Raw genomic sequence first — 15,751 nt, forward strand, 5'->3', positions numbered from 1 at the left:
TCTTTTTGGGTGAAGAACAGTAGTACAGTCTCATAACATACTGTGAGTGCTGCTCAGAATGCAGAGGTGGGCAGAGTCCGGGGGATGGGGGAGGATTCCGGAATCAGGTTCATCAGGAGAAAAGGCACAGCACTTATTAACTTTGCAAGAACTTAGCTAGGTGTGAGTCTGCTAAAATAATCAACAATGAAATAGTTAGCAGTGTTGACATTTATCTACTGATCTGCTCAGATATTTATATTGCTGTTCTCAGCCTCTTTCAAGAAAATAAAGAGGTGGTTCATTGCTGTGGGGTTCTCTCTGCCCAATACCTCAGGATAGTGACGGGCAATTTGTGATTTAAAAAATACAAGTTGCCATTAGTAGCCTTCAGAATCAAAAAAAGTATGGCACTCCTGAGAGTTACTGTCTCTCTGTGGATTCTGAATGACAGCACATTATCTGTTCACATCCAGAACGGCCTTTTTCACAATAGCAATTGCTAGTTTTGGGGGAGATGTTAAATTTAAAAGCTTAAAATCTGCCAAAACTGATTGAGCTGCCAGAAAAGTGCTGGCATGTTGTACCACTGCATGGCAGTGCACTCAACCTCTGCGAGAAATAGATATGAGGACATCTATTTGCATGGTCACCTCACTCTTTTCCTCCACAGCCAAAAGAAAACAGCTTAAGCGAAAAATGATCAAAAATACTTGAGCCATGGTGAGCTGAAAATCCAAGTTCAAAATCTTCAATAGAAAATCTGTCTCCATTGTGGGCTATTATTATTATTAACAATCACATAGAAGAGAGATCTGCAAGTGGCCAGACACCACTTTTCTTTTGACTCTCCACTAACTTCTGCTAAGGGGAAAAAGGGTATATTTATATAGAAAGAGTAGACAGTGGACTTTTTGATACTCTTCTGAGTAAAAGAAATGCCATGTGAGATTGGCAGTAAAAGGAAATCTTAGTCTCATTTAAGCAGGTCAGGACTGATTCAGCTCCACTTACCCTACCCATCCATATCCTTTTGCAATGTAATTAGCAAATTTGTAACTTTCTGAGCAATTGGGAGGGCCTCACATTAGATTCTTGACTTATTGTGTTCAACCCATAGAGGCCTGTTGTATAAACTTGTTGGCTAATGTATCCACCAGGGAATGAGACGCAGACATTATCTGGCACTCCATTGTTGCAGATCTAGAGCAAGGCAATCCAGCACTGAAGATTTTCAGATCGGGAAGGGATAACAGGAATGTCACAACCTCCATTACTGAACATGGGGACATTTATCAAAAAGACAGCTGCAATGAATTTGCCATCTCCTTTTCCTGCTGGAGCAGCACAGAGCTTTATTTTACTTATTTATTTTAACATACTTTTAAGCTTATTTTCTAAGACTTAACACTAAGCGAGGAAAGAATTTTTTTCCCCTCCTGACCAGAAAATTGATTCTTTGTTCATCCAGTTGAACCAGTCTTTGGAGTGTGGTTACCATCCTCTGATTCTCACACTTAGTCCAATAAATAGACACTCCAGGCAAGTATACAGCTCACAAAATATTTTGACAAATGGCCCAGGTTCAGAGGGAAGTGTCCTTTTGAAACATTAGACTGGAACGAGCTCCTCCTTGAGGGAACATAAGAACGGCCATACTGGGTCAGACCAAAGGTCCATCTAGCCCTGTATCCTGTCTTCTGATACTGGCCAATGCCAGGTGCCCCAGAGGGAATGAACAGAACAGGTAATCATCAAGTGATCCATCCTCCATCCTTCATTCCCAGCTTCTGGCAAACAGAGGCTAGGGACACATACCTGTCCATCCTGGCTAATAGCCATTGGTGGACCTATCCTCCAAGAACTTACCTTGACTTTCACAACATCCTCTGGCAAGGAGTTCCACAGGTTGACTGTGTGTTGTGTGAAAAAACACTTCCTTTTGTTTGATTTAAACCTGTTGCCTATTAATTTCATGTGGTGACACCTATTTTTTTTATGAGGAGTATATAACACTTCCTTATTTACTTTTTCCACACCAGTCATAATTTTATTGACCTCTATCATATCCCCCCTTAGCCATCTCTTTTCCAAGCTGAAAAGCCCCAATCTTATTAATCTCTCTTCAAATGGCAGCCATTCCATATCCCTAATAATTTTGTTGCCCTTTTCTGAACCTTTTCCAATGTTTTTTTGGAGATGGAGAGACCATATCTGCACATAGTGTTCAAGATGTGGGCATACCATGAATTTATATAGAGGCAATATGATATTTTCTGTCTTATATTCTATCCCTTTCTTAATGATTCCCAGGATTCTGTTTCCTTTTTTGACTGCCACTGCACATTGAGTGGATGTTTTCAGAGAACTAGAGACAATGACTCCAAGATCTCTTTTTTTAAGTAGTAACAGCTAATTTAGACCCCATCATTGTATACGTATAGTTGGGATTATGTTTTCCAATGTATATTACTTTGCATTTTTCAACACTGAATTTCATCTGCCATTTTGTTGCCCAGTTTTGTTAAATCCTTTTGTAGCTCTTCTCAGACTGCTTCGGACTCAACTATCTTGAGTAGTTTTGTATCATTTGTAAATTTTGCCACCTCACTGTTTACCCCTTTTTCCAGATCATTTACAAATATGTTGAATTGGACTTGCTCCAGTACAGACCCCAGGGGACAGCACTATTTATCCCTCTCCATTCTGAAAACTGACCATTTATATCTACCCTTTGTTTCCTATCTTTTAACCAGAAGGGACACTGCTGAGTTCAAGATCTGGACCGCCTGACCTTTACAACTAGGAGAGCAGTCAATTAGATGGGTCTCAGTTCTACTATATACATGTGGAGCCCAAGATCTTCACATCTGGTGCCTGGAGATGCACCTAAGCCCACATCTGGAGAAGTCAATGACCCAGCTAGGATACTCCTTGATGCTTTACCAGATAAATGTCTATCAGGGATGGTCTAGACAGTATTTGGTCCTGCCATGAGGGCAGGGGACTGGACTCGATGACCTCTCAAGGTCCCTTCCAGTCCTAGAATCTAAGAATCTATGAGAGATTGAGGCCAACAGCAATTTGAGCAGGGAGTCTCTACGGGTATGCCTACACTGCAGCTGGCAAATGTCAGCTGACTCGGGCTCGTGGGACACAGACCAAGGAGCTATTTAATTGAAATGCAGACAGTTGGCTCAGGCTGGCTTCTGAGCTCTGGTAATCTCACCCCTCGTGGGGGAGGGTCCCCCAAGGGCTGAAAAATGTTGGACTACAGCCCTCTATGATGGAATTTCCATTTCAAATCAAGCAAAAAAATGATAAATTAGTAGCAATATTGACTGGAAAACACAATGCAAAAGAACTAGCGTTTAAACCCTCATTAATAAAGTACTCAGATACATGACTAATTATGGGTCCTCTGGGGCATGCACCAAAAAGGAAAGTGAAGGGAAAAGGTGTCTGGCCAATTTCTTGTGTAGATGCATTTTTGGAATTCCGCAACAGGTGTTTTGAGGCATTAGATCCCAGCCGAATCCCTTTTAACAAGTTCCAGGTCCCTGGTAGATGGTGCATTTCCAATAATGGGTTATCCCAGGAGGTAATTTTAGTAAGGAAACCTTGTTTTTCTCCCTACTTGACCTTTTATTCTCCTCTGTGCCTCTTGTTCTTTCAACGATGATACCGCATTCAATTTTTTTTTCATATGAAAAACAAAAACATTTTCATTGCCCCACAGTACTGTAGCTAGGTCCAGCTCTAGGATGCCTGCTTCTGAGAGCAAGAACTGTCCGTAGGAACAGGACTTGAAGTTGTTCTGCTCTTAGAGCACTACAGTACATAAAAACTGCCGGCACTTCTATAATTCTTGTATTAGAGAATTTAATTTATTATGGCTTCAGCTGGGCTTTTCAATACGTTTCATAAATTGGGTGAACCACTAGACTATGAATAAAACTATTTCTGTTTTACACGATCTAACACCATCGATCTGACAAAAATAACATTCTATCAATGTAGTTCAGGGACCAGGCCCATGTAGGATAAATGTGTACCCCGCTTTATTGATTTCACTGTGAGTGACATGGCAGTATAACACATATTCCACATCAGCCTTCATCCTGACTTGGTACCAGACTCCTTGACTAAAGAGTCAACAGTTCATAGGAGCATGTGAAATTACTTGACACATCATAACCCAAGCAAGCTAATTTGTCATTTAGTCTGTGTCCTAGAGGATGGGTTCTTCTGAGGTGCTCCAGAGGAATAAGTGGCTCCCATAAAATAAATATTTTAATTAGAGCTGTTGATTAATCAGTTAACTTACACAATTAACTCAAAAAAATTAATCGCTATTAAAAAAAGTAATCCCGATTAATCGCACTGTTAAACAATGGAATACCAATTGAAATGTATTAAATATTTTTGGATGTTTTTCTACATTTTCAAATATATAGATTTCTTTTACAACACAGAAGTAAAAGTGTACAGTGCTCACTTTATATTTTTTATTACAAATATTTGCACTGTAAAAATGATAAAGAAAAGACATCGTATTTTTCAATTCTCCTCATACAAGTATTGTAGTGAAATCTCTTTATTGTGAAAGTGTAACTTACAAATGTAGATTCTTGTTACATAACTGCACTCAAAAAAACAAAACAAATGTAAAACTTTTGAGCCTACAAGTCCACTCAGTCCACTTCTTGTTAAGCCAATCATAAAGACAAACAAGTTCTTCTTATTTACAATGTCACCTGAAAGTGAGAACAGGCATTCACATGGCACTTTTGTAGCTGGCATTGCAAGGTATTTACATGCCAAATATGCTAAACATTCATATGCCCCTTCCTGCTTTGGCCACCATTCCAGAGACATGCTTCCACGCTGATGATGCTCATTAAAAAAATGTGTTAATTAAATTTGTGACTGAACTCCTTGGGGGAGAATTGTGTGTCTCCTGTTCTGTTTTCTCTGCATTCTCACATATATTTCATGTTATAACAGTCTCAGATGATGACCCAGCACATGTTCTTTTTAAGAACACTTTCACTTCAGATTTGACAAAACGCAAAGAAGGTACCAATGTGAAATTCTTAAAAATAGCTATGGCACTGGACCCAAGCTTTAAGAATCGGAAGTGACATTCAAAATCTGAGAGGGAGGAGGTATGGTGCATTAGTGGGGAAGGATAGCTCAGTGGTTTGAGCACTGGCCTACTAAACCCAAGGTGGCGAGTTCAATGCTTGAGGGAGCCATTTAGGGATCTGAGACAAAAATCTATCAGGGATTGTTCCTACTTTGAGCACAGAGTTGGACTAGATGACCTCCTAAGGTCCCTTCCAACCCTGATATTCTATTATATGATTCTATGCTTTCAGAAGACTTAAAAGAGCAACATTCCAATGAGGAAATTACAGAACCCAAACCACCAAAAAAAGAAAATCAACCTTCTGCTGGTGGCATCTGACTCAGATGATGAAAATGAACATGCATCGACCCACTCTGCTTTGGATCATCATGGGGAAAAATATGAGCATGTCCCCTTTTTCACTTCTTTACAATTCTGAAAGTGGCTTGAAAGTTTGCTGTGGTTTTTTTCTTTCAAAAAAAAGGAGATGTTCTACTTATTCTTTACATTAAATATTGATGTCCTGTCTGAGGTGAAGATTATAATAACTGAAGAACTAGTGAAATGGTGACATCACAAGAAAATGACTGAGCAGTTGAGAAAGGAAGGGGGTTTTTAGTCCAACTTTTTGTTTTCATTTATGTAACCCTTCTGCCTCTCTGAGTTGGCAGCAACAAGGGCTGGGTTCAGTATCCAGAGGTTCCGTTTCAATAACGCAATGCAAAACCGGCTTGAGCCCCCACCCACTGACCTGGGACAATTACATACCATCCCCCCGGGCGCTTCTAGGAGGCAATACTTCCACTTTCGCAAGCACAGAGTCTGAGTGTAGCAAAACCCTTTTAATAAAGGAGGGAAACAATGTGGCATCATATTGGGGAAACACCACAAACAGGATTCATAACATAAACCATGAGCAAAAGACCCACCAAGTAAGTTTTGACAATGTCCTTTTCCCCTTAGGGTTTTAAGTCCAATCACCCCAAAGTCCAACAACCCAAAAGTCTCTGTCCCTGGTCAGTGCCGCCCCAGAGTTCAAAAGTTTATCTGCAGAGTTTTACCCACCCCTAGCCTAAGTGGAAATGGGAGGGGGGCACACAGGGTGTTAAGGGGCACCTTATGTGGGCTGGGGCTGACTGCCCCGCCTCTCGGTGGAGTTCTGCTGCAGCCTTCACCATGACCACCTCCACTCCACCAGCTACGCCACTCCTCCAGCCAACCCGTGAGCCACTCCGGCCGTCCCCACAAACCAGTTGTCATAAACAGATAGCTAAGGGTTAATGTCTCTTTCACCTGAAGCACCTGACCAGAGGACCAATCAGGAAACCAGATTTTTTCAACTTTGGGTGGAGGGAATTGTGTGTCTGAGTCTTTTGTCTGCCTGCCTGTTTTCTCTGAGCTTTGGAGAGGCAGTTTCTACTTTCTAGTCTTCTGTTTCTAAGAGTAAGGACAAAGAGATCAGATAGTAAGTTCTATGGTTTCTTTTCTTTGGTATTTGCATGAATATAAGTGCTGGAGTGCTTTGATTTGTATTCTTTTTGAATAAGGCTGTTTATTCAATATTCTTTTAAGCAATCGACCCTGTATTGTATCATCTTAATACAGAGAGAACATTTGTATGTATTTTTCTTTCTTTTTATGTAAAGCTTTCTTTTAAGACCTGTTGGAGTTTTTCTTTACTTCAGGGAAATTGAGTCTGTACTCACCAGGGAATTGGTGGGAGGAAGAAATCAAGGGGAGATCTGTGTGTTGGATTGCTAGCCTGATTTTGCATTCCCTCTGGGGGAATAGGAAAGTACTTTTTGTTTCCAGGATTGGGAACAGAGAGGGGGAGTCTCTCTGTGTAGTTTCACAGAGCTTGTGTCTGTGTATCTCTCCAGGAGCACCTGGAGCGGGGAAGGGAAAAAGGATTATTTCCCTTTGTTGTGAGACTCAAGGGATTTGGGTCTTGGGGTCCCAGGGAAGGGTTTTCAGGGGGACCAGAGTGCCCCAAAACACTCTAATTTTTTTGGGTGGTGGCAGCAGGTACCAGGTCCAAGCTGGTAACTAAGCTTGGAGGTTTTCATGCTAACCCCCATATTTTGGACGCTAAGGTCCAAATCTGGGACTAAGGTTATGATATGGTGTAGCAGCGGGTGGGATCTAGACAGAATCCAGAAGCCAGTAGGAATATTATATTTTTCTTTTCTCTGCTAAGGGCTTTTTAGCAGAGAGAAACAGTTTGGTTTTAAAAGGGAACCAGAGAGAATTTTTTTTTCTGCTCTCTCTGGCAGTTTGTGGCTTGCATGTTAAGCAAGAAGCCATTACCAGACTGTTAAGGGTCTTTTGTCATGCAATAGCCCTCCCATTAGGAGGCAAGTTCCAGCACTATATGCATGCAAATAAAGTGGTTTTTCAGGTTTACTTAACATTGAAGATTAGCTAAAGGCACTGTTGCTAGGCAGACTTCAGGAGGCAACAGAACCTGCAGTTCAGAAGATAAACACCGGAGGGCACCCCAACCCAAGAAAACAGGAACCATGACTTCTAAGGCAAAAATTGAGGCCGAAGAACAAATCAAAGAAGCTGAACACAGGCGAGAAATGGAGATGAAAGAAAAGGAAGAAAGCATGAAACTGGCAGCCTTCCAAAGAGAACAGGCAGCCCAAGAGGCAGCACACAAAAGAAAACTAGAAGAAGAAGAGGTAGCCTACCAAAGGAAACAAGCAGAAGAAGAGTTGGCCCACAGAAGGAAGCAAGAAGAAGAGGAGGCGGCCCACCACCGAGAAATGGAAAAACACCAAAAAGAAATGGAAAAACAACAAAAAGAGAATGAAGAGAAGGAAAAACAGAGAAAACATGAACTGGAGTTGGCAAAAGCTGGGCTGCATGTGCCAGCCAACCCTAACAACCCGGCGCCAATTATTGCTCCACAGCACAGGAAATTTCCCACCTACAAGGCAGGTGATGACACCGAGGCCTTCTTGGAAAATTTTGAAAGAGCCTGTCTTGGGTACAGCATTCCCGAAGACCAGTACATGGTAGAATTGAGGTCACAGCTCAGTGGACCTTTAGCAGAGGTGGCAGCTGAAATGCCTAAGCAGCAAATGAATGACTATAAACTTTTTCAAACCAAGGCCAGATACAGAATGGGGATAACCCCAGATCATGCCCGTCGGCGTTTCAGAACCCAAAAGTGGAAACCAGAGGTGTCATTTCCCAAACACGCCCACTACATTGCAAAAAACTATGAGGCCTGGATAACAGGAAACAACATTCAAACCTTGGAAGAACTGCACCTCCTCATACAAATGGAGCAGTTCTTGGATGGTGTTCCTGAAGACATCACACGGTACATACAAGATGGAAATCCCAAAGATATCGCTGAGGCGGGGGAAATTGGAGCCAAATGGATGGAACTGGCAGAAAGCAAAAAAGCTACTGTCAAGGGGAACGATTACCCCAGGGGGCACACAGACCATAAACCCTACAACCGAGGACAGCCAAAGACCCCACATACCACCCAAGTAAAGCCACAGATACCCTACCCTTCAACCTCACCAGTCTCCAGTAACTCACCTCGGCCCAGTGACCCATCAGATGGAAGATGCTTTAAGTGTAATGAACTGGGACATATCAAGGCCAACTGTCCCAAGAACACCATGCGAGTGCAATTCATTACACCACCATCACCTCAAAGATCCCCAGGCCCGGATGCCTCTCAAATACCCTTGGAGCGAAGGGAAAATTTGAGAGTGGGCGGAAAGAAGGTTACTGCGTGGAGAGACACGGGGGCACAAGTGTCAGCTATCCACCAATCCTTCGTTGACCCCAAATTCATCAACCCAAAGGCCAAAGTTACAATTTACCCCTTCATGTCACAAGCTGTAGACTTGCCTACAGCTCAGCTGCCTGTCCAGTACAAAGGCTGGTCAGGAATGTGGACTTTTGCAGTCTATGACAATTATCCTATCCCCATGCTACTGGGGGAAGACTTGGCCAACCAGGTGAAGCAGGCCAAGAGAGTGGGAATGGTTACACGTAGCCAAACCAGGCAAGCTTCCAGACCCATTCCTGTTCCTGAGCCGTCCACAGAGGCCCCGTCTGTGTTACCAGAGATCCAGACAGAGGTATTGGACCTGGATTCCATGCCTACCACTGAAACAGCCACAGCATCTCCAGTCCCAGGCCCGGAACTGGAACAGCAACCAGCACCAGCAAGTGCAACCACATCTTCAAACTCAACGCCAGAGGGCGCCAGCGAGCCAGAACTGGCAGAAGCAAAAGACAGCCATACCCAAAAGGCTCAGCCAGAGCCTGAAATACCCTCAGGTGCACCAGCGGAGAGCGGTTCACCAGCAACGGAAACAACCCCATCACCTACATCGCTTCCAGAGGGACCAAGCCCAAGTCCACAGTCTGAGGAAGAACTGGTGACCCCAGCCTCAAGGGAACAGTTCCAGGCTGAGCAGAAAGCGGATGACAGCCTTCAGAAAGCTTGGGCGGCGGCACGGAGCACCCCACCGCCTCTCAGCTCTTCTAATCGATCCCGGTTTGTTATAGACCAAGGACTTTTATACAAGGAAATTCTTTCTGGTGGACACCGGGAAGAATGGCAGCCGCAAAAACAGTTGGTGGTTCCAACTAAGTACCGGGGGAAGCTCTTAAGCTTAGCCCATGATCATCCCAGTGGCCATGCTGGGGTGAACAGAACCAAGGACCGGTTGGGGAAGTCCTTCCACTGGGAGGGGATGGGCAAGGACGTTGCCAAGTATGTCCGGTCTTGTGAGGTATGCCAAAGAGTGGGAAAGCCTCAAGACCAGGTCAAGGCCCCTCTCCAGCCACTCCCCATAATTGAGGTCCCATTTCAGCGAGTAGCTGTGGATATTCTGGGCCCTTTCCCAAAAAAGACGCCCAGAGGAAAGCAGTACGTACTGACTTTAGTGGACTTTGCTACCCGATGGCCAGAAGCAGTAGCTCTAGGCAACACCAGGGCTAACACTGTCTGCCTGGCCTTAACAGACATCTTTGCCAGGGTAGGTTGGCCCTGCGACATCCTTACAGATTCAGGGTCTAATTTCCTGGCAGGGACCATGGAAAAACTGTGGGAAACTCATGGGGTGAATCACTTGGTTGCCACCCCATACCACCATCAAACCAATGGCCTGGTGGAAAGGTTCAATGGAACTTTGGGGGCCATGATACGAAAATTCATCAACGAATTCTCCAATAATTGGGACCTAGTGTTGCAGCAGTTGCTGTTTGCCTACAGGGCTGTACCACATCCCAGTTTAGGGTTTTCACCATTTGAACTTGTGTATGGTCACGAGGTTAAGGGGCCATTACAGTTGGTGAAGCAGCAATGGGAGGGGTTTACGCCTTCTCCAGGAACTAACATTCTGGACTTTGTAAGCAACCTACAAAGCACCCTCCGACACTCTTTAGCCCTTGCTAGAGAGAACCTAAAGGATGCTCAAGAAGAGCAAAAGGCCTGGTATGACAGACATGCCAGAGAACGTTCCTTCAAGGTAGGAGACCAGGTTATGGTCTTGAAGGCGCAACAGGCCCATAAGATGGAGGCATCATGGGAAGGGCCCTTCACGGTCCAAGAGCGCCTGGGAGCTGTAAACTACCTCATAGCATTTCCCAATTCCTCACTAAAGCCTAAAGTGTACCATGTTAATTCTCTCAAGCCTTTCTATTCCAGAGACGTACAGGTTTGTCAGTTTACAGTCCAGGGAGATGATGCTGAGTGGCCTGACGGTGTCTACTACGACGGAAAAAAAGACGGTGGCGTGGAAGAGGTCAACCTCTCAACCACCCTGGAACGTCTGCAGCGGCAACAAATCAAGGAGCTGTGCACTAGCTTCGCCCCATTGTTCTCAGCCACCCCAGGACGGACTGAACGGGCATACCACTCCATTGATACAGGTAATGCTCACCCAATCAGAACCCCACCCTACCGAGTGTCTCCTCATGCCCAAGCTGCTATAGAACGGGAGATCCAGAACATGCTACAGATGGGTATAATCCGCCCATCTACCAGTGCATGGGCATCTCCAGTGGTTCTGGTACCCAAACCAGATGGGGAAATACGCTTTTGCGTGGACTACCGTAAGCTAAATGCGGTAACTCGTCCGGACAACTATCCAATGCCACGCACCGATGAGCTATTGGAGAAGTTGGGACGTGCCCAGTTCATCTCTATAATAGACTTAACCAAGGGGTACTGGCAAGTACCGCTAGATGAACCTGCCAAGGAGAGGTCAGCATTCGTCACCCATGCGGGGGTGTATGAATTCAATGTCCTTCCTTTCGGCCTTCGAAATGCACCCGCCACCTTCCAGAGGCTGGTAGATGGTCTACTAGCTGGACTGGGAGAATTTGCAGTTGCCTACCTCGATGATGTGGCCATTTTTTCAGACTCCTGGCCCGAATACCTACTACACCTGGAAAAGGTCTTTGAGCGCATCAGGCAGGCAATGATACCAGTCCACTCCGCACGCTCGCTATTCTGTGGGCCGCTCCAACCAGCCCACAAACTGCTCAGCTCCACTCCGCTCACACTTCCAGGGGCTGCTCCAACCATGCTGCAAACTGCTCCACTCTGCCAGCCGCTTAGCGATAGATCTTCAAGCTCCTCCACTAGTTAACACAGCACTCAGGTCAGTAAGTTTAGCTCTTTTAGTGATTTCAGCTCTTAGTGATTTCAGCTTGCAGTAGGAGAGCACCAATGCTGGTGCATCATTGGCCCAAAGTGAATTCAGCTCAGCAGCCTCTAGATGGACTCCTAATGGAATCAAAATTAGCTCTGCTCTTCAACAGTGGAGAGAGGAGGAGGTGCAATTGGTGATCCAGGCCTTCAAAAGGGGCCCATACCATCAGGTACACATACCAGTCCTCAACCTCTCTCAATTCACTGGGTTTTGGAACCCATGTCCCTTGTCTAGCAAGTGCTACATAGTTGATGGTGAGACCCTCTGTCATAAAACAGTTTCATAGTCCTTCATTCACATAATCAGGGTAACAACACGTTATTCCTCCTGCCCCAATAACAAAGAAATTGGGGATCCCACAGCTGTCAAAGTGACCATTTCGGGCTCCTGTGGACTCGTGCTAAGCGGGGTAGGTGTGCCTATGCAAATAAGATCAGCCCCTGAAATTCTTTTCCACACTCGCCATAATTCACCACCAGATGTCAGGGTAGAGCTCATCCTGACTCTGCTTACATCTATATCTTTTAAATTTCAATACCAAATTACCATTTTGGATAAAGAAAGCCTTTGTAAAGTATTCAGTATCCTCTCCATTTTAGCTAGGGAGAGTTCACACTGACCATCCCTCAGAGAAGACCAGACTTGAAACTCCTGATACATCCAAGGTTTAAAAACAAACCAAAAAAAAAAAAGCAGAAAAGAAAAGTACAAGACAAAGCAAACAAAACCTTCCAGGACTTTTTAGATATGATATAGTGACAACAAAAAGGCAAAAGACCAGTTTTTTAGGATCCTTTGTAGGTCACCTTTAAACAATACTTTCTAATTCAGTCCTCTTCTCAAGTCTAGTTCTTTCCAGATGTAGGGTTCCATGTCTACATTTTTTCCCCACCACCACCTCCAAAAAACCATCCAAACAAATGACACACAGGTTCTCCTGACACACTGACATTTGCTTGTGCGAGAGATCACAAGGGGGAGGAGTTCACTATAGAGGTATGATCCAATTTATATTTTTTTCCAATTGCCTCTATACAGTAATACTTTTAATACTTCAGCTCAATTTCCAGTCTCCTCCCTCCCTCCCTCCAGACAAAAAAGGGATACCACAGGTAGAAGAGAAGTCAAGGAAAAACTTGCAATTTATTGCACAGGCTTACTTTAAAAAAAAACCACCCACAGCTGCGGTAGATTAATGTGTTTTATTTTCCACAGTGTCTTCATCAACCATAACTGTGTATATTTACTGTCATTGGCATTGTGCTGACTCATTCAAGTCCAGAGGCCGCGTGAATCTAAAGCAGTTAGATTACACCCAGTACCACTCCTCTGCTGTGTAAGTGAATATGATGTGAAACCTTTCCATGAAACAAATTTAGCCATGTTCTGTTTTTGTCAACTATCGAAAGAAGACCAAAAAAAGCCTGTTATTCTTATAATTTATTTGAATCATGAGACCTCCAAGGGCTGATTCTTTAATGAAAAAATATATAAACATGACTGCTGGAAAATTAATACATTTATTAAGGTGTACCATGACTCAGTTTTCACACAAACATTCCTTTATTAGTCTCAAAGGCCACTTGTCGTTAGTTCCAGTCAAAATACAAATATAAGCGCATACACCTATATTCTATATCCTAACAACAATTTGGTCATAAGCATTGGCCAAAATACTTGCAAAAGGCTCAGGCCTGGGAGACATCTTTCCATCATAGCACGACTCCAGAGGGATAAGGAAAAGCTCTGACAAAGAACTGCTAGAATACCTTGATTTTATTCAATACAACAAACATGTGATGTCACTGCTGGTTACTGGACTTTAGCCAAAGACTGAAAAAGGAGCCTTAGTGCTAAACCCTCCAGCTGGTGCCCATTAACCAGGTTTTCTATATTTCTGTTACTTCAGTCCAGTAATAAGGTATGTCAATAAGCCAACACGGGCATTTCCAGGGTCTCTACAAATTTAACACAAGCAACTTCTCTTTCTCATGATCTTTTTATTTTTTATTTTCTTGGGATCACACGCTTTAAGCCTTGCTCATGCCAATATTCAAATGCAATTTAAAACCATTCTTTACTTAGGTCCAATGTAGGTCCATAATCCTACAAGAACCAGAAACTAAAACCAGATCAGTGGTTTGCTGTCAATATTTTAAGCAAGGGGCAACCATAATTTTCTCTTCATTAGCCTGTGATAAACCCCATGTACCCAGTGGCATGCACTCATCTAAAGGGAAGGGAAAGACTGGGAAACAATTTCATTTGTTTTCCCATTTGTGCACAAATACTTGTAAGAGTAACCAAAGAACAAGGCATCACTCTGGACAAAGTTAGATTAAATACATTATACTGGAAGCTTTACATTATATTCCTGAAAAACATACAGCATACATTGATAGGATAAGCTCAGCATCTCAACTTATATAGTTTGAAGTACGGGATAAGGTGAAGACTTGGCTGGGGCTGTATGGGGACATCATCCGCTGGGATTTTTCCCTCCTTAAAATAAGCTCAGCATCTCAACTTATATAGTTTGAAGTACGGGATAAGGTGAAGACTGGGTTGGGGCTGTATGGGGACATCATCCGCTGGGATTTCCCCCCCCCCTTAAAATACCTGCCATTTGATGTATTTCAAAGGCAAAAAAATTTTGCTCTTTAAAAGGTATTCTTGTGAGTCCAGCGATTTCTGGAAGGGATAAATTAACAGTATCCACAAGGAGCAATTCCGTGAGAGGCTAGGGATACCACCCCAAGCCTCCTCCTGTCTATGCGGAGGCAGAAGTTTTTCAAGAACTTCCTGCAACACATTACTGAACCAAATAACACGAATGACAAAAATATGGACCAAGCACTGTACCACACTAAAAGTGCAAAATAAAAACCTTATTTTTGAAAGTGACATATATTGATCCTCCGGTCGGGGCGGGGGGAACCACTCAAAAAACAAACAACTAAGTCTTGTGGATTCTTTTCTTTTTGGGGATGATAGGTCTACTTTTTACATTCTAGCACTTCTTTGCTTTAGTAAGTATCTTGGGCGAAACTCTAGACTGACTGAAGTAAATGGAAAAGCTTTCATAGCCTTCAGTAGAACCAGGATTTCCCCTCGGGGATGTATATGATTGTCAGTCACAAGAAAGCTTTGACAATGGAAATCAATGAAGGGGCAAAAGCAAGGGAAAGCAAACTTTCAATCTAATGTGCTTCTCTGTTTTTTTTCAGTATTTTACACTCCGGGGTGGATGGGGTTGTCAGGGAGGGATAGTACCTCTGATGCGGGAGCAGTCGTACTCTTAGGAGTAGCTCATTCACTTTGGTCTCCACTTGACACCCAGCTCTCACCTGTGGCTCCAAGTAGCTGTCAGCATGTGACAGCTGCCACACCCCGGAAACCGTCTCGACTGACGGGCTAAACCAGGTGAGGGTAGCCGATGAGTCTGAGACCCTCGGTGAGTTAGGGCCTGTCTACCCATTGCATGTGAAGGCTGGATCCAGCTGACTGAGGAAACCTGGTTCAACGGTCAGGAGGGTGGGGACAGCAAGCATTGTGGAACGCTCAAGAGCATGACATGACACGTAGGCGTCCTGGTCATCCATTGCGCCCTGCCCTATCTCCAGCCGTCTCGACTCTTGTCCTGCCACTGGATACAGATAGGAACTGGGAAGAGAGAGTGAGGTTGACATCACGCAACTCTCCCTCACTTTAATTCAATTCACGCGCAAGTCTTGACATCATATCATATCACATCATATCGAGTCCTGTGGCAATGGGCGAGCGACGAAGCAGCAGGTGTGGATACACTGGAAGCTGTAGCCGTGGACCTGCACACAGGCAGCTCAAGTATAATGGTCGTTCCTCACTGACCGAAGCAGCAGTGGAGCTCGGCGTCCTCTTGAGCGACTGAGCAGCCCTATTCAGGATTGCACTGCTCACTTCTGTA

At 44.0% G+C, this 15,751-nt stretch overlaps 1 protein-coding gene across 1 annotated transcript in view; it reads right to left on the reverse strand.

The window, feature by feature from the left end:
- Window positions 1-15,751, reverse strand: part of RBM20 (RNA binding motif protein 20) — a 191,157-nt gene that overhangs the window by 102,610 nt on the left and 72,796 nt on the right. The gene's annotated exons all lie outside the window — the stretch shown is intronic.

This window comes from Gopherus flavomarginatus, chromosome 6 (genome assembly GCF_025201925.1).
Source record: "Gopherus flavomarginatus isolate rGopFla2 chromosome 6, rGopFla2.mat.asm, whole genome shotgun sequence".
In the NCBI taxonomy this organism is placed as follows: Eukaryota; Metazoa; Chordata; order Testudines; family Testudinidae; genus Gopherus; species Gopherus flavomarginatus.